Below are 5,655 nucleotides of genomic sequence, written 5' to 3'. Positions count from 1 at the left end.
CGATGGACTTGAGGAACGGCTATTCACTAGCCGGTTTCACATAATTTATTGAACGAATTGAAAAATTAAATTTCTCTGTGAGCTAAGGTGAAATAAAGAAAAATCAAGAGACTTCAACGTGATTGTGGGGAGATTATGGGTGGGCTAGGAAGGCTGCAAAGATCAGATGCTAAGTTAGGAACGACTAGTGAAAACTATTAATAAAGCGATAAAAGAAGTATGTATAACTAAGGAGACAAAAAGAAAGGACAGAGAGGGAAATTATATGTTTTGGTTCATTGAAGAAGTTAAAGAACAAAACAAGACAGTTTTAAGACTTTTGAAACAGTACTTGAAGCATAAAAGAAATGAGGATACAGCAGCTTTCTTAGAAGAAGGAAAAGAAATAAAGAAAAAATATGTAGACAAAAAAAGCAAACGATAATTGGGAGGCAAAGTGTAAAAGAGTGGTAGAAAGAAAAAATATGAGAAAATTCTGGAAAGCAATAGGTGATTTCAGATCAAAGAAAAAAGGAGAGGGAAAAATGTCAGCAAGATAAGGTGGAAGCACCAATTCGAAGAGCTTTTAGAAGTAGACATAGACGGAATCTAATCGGAAGAGGAAAGAAACAGGTTATAAAGTGAAAAAATCGCTGCGAACATAGGTCTAGGAGTAAAAGAAGAAATAGGTCGTAGAGAAAGGAAACCACCAATGTAGGTGTAGAGCAGAGAGGGAGAAGAGGAAATTAGTTCGAAATAAGGGGAAAAGAACATTTGATTGGGCTGAATCAGTTTGAAGAATTAGAAAATAGTGTCATGTAAATGAAAAAAGAAGGAGTTTAATAGTACGGTTCAGGAGTAGAGTTTTTATAAGGAATCCCGTGAAAGTGAGCAGAGGAGTTTCATAACGTAATAATTAGAATGTGGTACGAAGGGATAGTAGGAAAATTCTAGGAAAAGCAAGAATAGTTCCGATCTTTTAGAATAGAGAATACACAGGCAACTATAAAGGGGTCACCCCGGTAAACGTTGGTTACAAATGCTTAGCGTCAATAATGAACAAGCGATGAAGAACATGGCTAGAAAAGACAGGCCTAATCAATGAAATTCAAGCTGGTTTCAGGAAAAGAAGGTCTGTCAGAGATCATATTTTCATACTAAACCCTTTAATAGGTAACAAATTAAATTAGAAAAAGGGAAAATTATACGTAGCGTTTGTGGATTTCAAAAAAGCATTCGACACTGTAGATAGAAGAATAATAATGCAGAAATTAAAGAAAATTGAAGTGGATGGGAATATGTACAAAGTGATAGAAACTATGCTTGGCCGTTCAAATAATTGCGGGAAGTAGGCAGTTCCACACACGAGTAAGAAGTTTGCTCTACGATCCAGAGTCGAATCAAAGTGAGCTTCAGACGAGTCGTAGACAAGTTGGAGGTGAACCGAAAGTGAGCTGTAAACGAGCCGCCGAAGATAAGCTGGAAATCACCTTAAGATGAACCAATGGCTAGTACTGTAAAGTTCATAAGAGTTGCAACTGTCTACTTTTAGCATCTGCTGCAAACTATAATTTTTGTGACAAATGTAGGAAATTTTCGATTTGAAAAACAATGAAAACAAATTTTTCGAAAAATTATGGTAGTTTTTGGGAAATTCTTGTAAAATTACCCAAAAAATACCGAAAATTTCCAGAAATTTTTGTTGAATATGTAAATTACCTAAAATTTACAAACATTAAAGGTGTCTAAAGCTTTTTGAAAGAAATCTATAAATTTACGAAAATTGATAGAAAATGGTTTAATTAAAAAAATTTCTGGTAATTTATAGAAAATCGCTAAATTACTGGAAATTTCAGGTATCCAAACATTTCCAATTTCTTCGGAACCTTACGCCAATTTATTGGTAATATATGGTAATTTATTCAATATATTATTTTGAAACCTGAAGGGTTCGTCTTGGAAGTAAAATACCGAGAATATATCTAGCTATATGACCATGTATTGGACCGTCCGTGAAGAAAGGGATCTAATGCGGAAAAAATCGATTTTTATTTTCTTTCGCCAATAGATAAGTTTGTAAGCTTCTCTTTCATATCCAATAATCAGAATTTTTTAGGTAAATTTTTTTTTCTTGTTCTTAAGCTACAAACAGGCATAATAAGCAAATGCGAAGATGAAACGAGGGGCCTGCGAAAACCAGCCTCATCACTCACCACTACTGAGCATAGCCGAAGCGGACTGATGCGAGTGGAGCTCACGGATACGGCGCTTAAAGGTGAAATGGTCAGTGGGTTCTTTTTGTAAACGCATCCCCACTATTCAAATGCTTGTTTGCGGACTCTTCTACAATCGTCCGTCCTATAAAATTAAGTTTTGATGCATTAGGTCCCTTTCTTCGCGGACGGTCACATACACCTATGAAAATCGATACTGGCCTTAAGAAATCTTTAATGTGGGCTTTTACATATCCAGAAAAACGACTAATGAATTTATAATGGAAAAAGAGGTTTCGGAAAGGTTTGAAACTTAAAAAGGTCTGAAACGAGACTGCCCTTGAAGCTCGAGGCTTTTTAAATTATTCACGGATGATATGGTGGCCGAGTGGCAAAGAAAGAATAAACGAGGTAAGGTGATAGGACAACTGAAAGCTTTTGCATTAAAATTCGCGGATGACTTAGCAGTGGTAGCCCATTTCCCAGAAAGCTTAAAAGACATGCTCAGATCGGTAGAAAAGTACGAAAAAAAACGGATTGGAAATAAATGTAAGAAAAAGTAACATTATAGTACAGATTGAAGTAGCAGAAGAGTTCAAACACTTGGTATTTTTATTTTCGTCTTAGCCAACTGTAATAAATATTTCAATAGTTGAGAAACCCCAGAAGACTATTAAAGTAGTGTGGGAAATTACAAAATGATCTATAATGAGCAGCTTGAAAAGACGATTGTACCCCCTTGTTACACTAGCTAAAGTAGGGATGTTCTAAGGTGTAACAAATTTTGGGAGTGTAGGAGAGAAGAAAGAATGAAAAAGATGCAAGCAATTGATGTTGGAATGATAATGGGGGTGGAAAGGAATACTCTTGGTTATATATGGCACACGGAGTCAGTATGAAGAAGTGTATAGAGGCCAAAAGAAGAGCGATGAAGTATGTCAGAGAAATATTAGATATGGGAGATAAAAGACTTTAAAAAATTTATCCTAAGGGTGTTGGTTAAATTCGACTTTTAATTTTCTTTATAGGTACGGCACTGATTCCATATTTATTTTTTCCGAAGGATTTGTGAACGACAGAAACAAAACTTGTCAAACATCCGGGGTTTTGCGATATCCTCGGATCAATAAGATATTGAAAAATCAAAAAATTTGTTGAGGAAATGATTATTTTCCTGACAAATATAAATTTTGCTAAAGATTGAAATCAGCGGTTAGCAGACGGCAGCCTTCGAACGGTTAGAATCGTTTGCTAATTAATTTTTTTTACTCACAATTCTGACATGATAGAAGAATTCTCGAAACATAACGGGTTTCCAAAGGGCCATGTCTTGATGACGGCGTCCCCAAATTTTGCGAAATACTTTGCAAAATGGAGCAAAAAGCAGAGAAAATTGACATGCCCTGTCTGTGCCTTTGTAACTGTCACTAGCCACTAGGTTAGCTATTACCTTCACTCTACACGCGGTATCGGCGGTATCAGGGCGTCCAGTATTTTTTGATCGCTTGTGAGAATTATGAGCGTTTAAATTTCACTAGCCAAGGGTGCACAACCTCTATCGATTCGCACGCATGGATTTCCATTCAGCTCCGCTGGTCCAGTGGAAAATAGCCTTGCTGGTTGTCACGCTGCCGTGGGTTCGAATCTTTTTCTCAACTTTTTTTTCATATTGTAAACATGTCAAATTATAATTTTTAATGCTTCCCCGGCGAATACATTATTTTTTTGAAAAATATTGCTGGGAAATAAATATCAGGCAGGCACTTTACCAATAACTTATTTGTATAATCGTAATTTTTTATTACATATTTGCGGGTGAAAATCGTCATACATGATCACGTAGCTAGGTGATGCACTGTTAACTGCAGCGACGGAAGAAATGGGAACCAGCCAAAGATTAGGCACTTTTCAATTGCCACAAATAAAAAATATCTGTGTTTTGGGCCCTATATATCAATTATATATAAATGTTTCACCTGGGAGGGCTAGATTTTTGCTTAGCAGAGGACAGAGAGTGTGATTTACGAAAAAAAGTTTGTAGAATTTTGAAGGAAGCACTGAACTCCGGGCTTCCCAGTTGAAAAAATCATGTACAGGAAGGTCGAAGGATCCTGCACATGATCCTGTACATGAACCTGCATACGAATCTGTATAGGTAGTCTTGTCGGTTCCTGTGCAGGAAATTGGCGAAGGAAACTGTACGTTAGTGAATGGAGGTTTGCGTTCATGTACCTGCACATGAACTAATCCGCGAGGGTTCGCTAGTGACTTAGCTCTTTTGATAGTGAGTTATATCCTTAAGGGAATAAAAGGAAGGCAACTTTGTAGCTGAAAGAGAGATGAGTTTTGGCGATCACCTCATGTAAAGGACCCTATACGTGTTCCTGTAAGGGAACCCGCGCCTCAATTTACTTCGCGAAGAAAATTTTACAGGTTTGTTTCAAAGTTCCTTCATCGCTGCAGGTTCCTTTGCAGGATCATGTACAGTTTTCTACGCCAAATTCCTACACAGATACCGTCAAGATTGAAACCGTCAGGTTTGAGTCACTAAATAACTAAATATATCTCTATAGAGATTAATAAATTGTCATAGGGCAAGAGGTGTTCTATAGATGATAAGTAAAACTGCTCAAAATGTAAATAGATAAGTTAGCGCCTAAATCGGATATTATTTTCTTATTGGGGTACTATATTTGTAAAAACCTTATAAGGAATACATGGAAGAATAAACTACTACTGCTATTTTGTACTAAGTTATGTATATTGCACGTAACTTCTAAAAGATAACATATTTCGCCCCTGCGAGAGTTTCCTCCAGATGAATAATTATTTAGCAAAGATAAACCTGTCACTGGCTTATTTGCATGTGTCAATAAAGAAATCACACGGGCGTTATATGGCCATTGCCTTTGTTAAAAAATAGTTTTTTTGTTTATTAAAGATTCGTAATTTTAGTTGAAACTTGATCTCTTTAATTAAAAATTCGTTTTTTTTTTGTTGGAAATTAATTTTTTTAACTGTGAAATTTATGTTTTCTTGTTGAAGATTTATCATTTAAATTGAAAATTTACCTCTTTCTATAAAAGTTTACCTAAGTTGTTAAAAAAATTATTTTTTGATTGAAGGTTCATCCCTTTATCAGACACATGAAGTTTAATACGTATTTCTAATAAGAAGAAAGATTTTTTGTAAATTAAATTCAGAATCGTTAATATAAGCTGGATGAAGTTGAAACTCAATATTTCGCTTCACAATTATTAGCCATAGAATACATTTAAAATATTATATTTTTCTTTATATATATTTTTTTAAATAAATATTTTATATTTCAATATCACACATATAAGTCTATTTTATAGGGTCCCAAAAAACCCATTAGTGAAAAACTGTGTTTTGCGAGTTTTCGGCGCTAATTATGCTTTTTGAAGCTTTTAACTGCAAATTGTTTTCTAATACGTGAAAT

The sequence above is a fragment of the Belonocnema kinseyi genome, chromosome 8 (genome assembly GCF_010883055.1).
Source record: "Belonocnema kinseyi isolate 2016_QV_RU_SX_M_011 chromosome 8, B_treatae_v1, whole genome shotgun sequence".
Lineage (NCBI taxonomy): Eukaryota > Metazoa > Arthropoda > Insecta > Hymenoptera > Cynipidae > Belonocnema > Belonocnema kinseyi.
Note: the sequence above shows the minus strand (reverse complement) of the source record.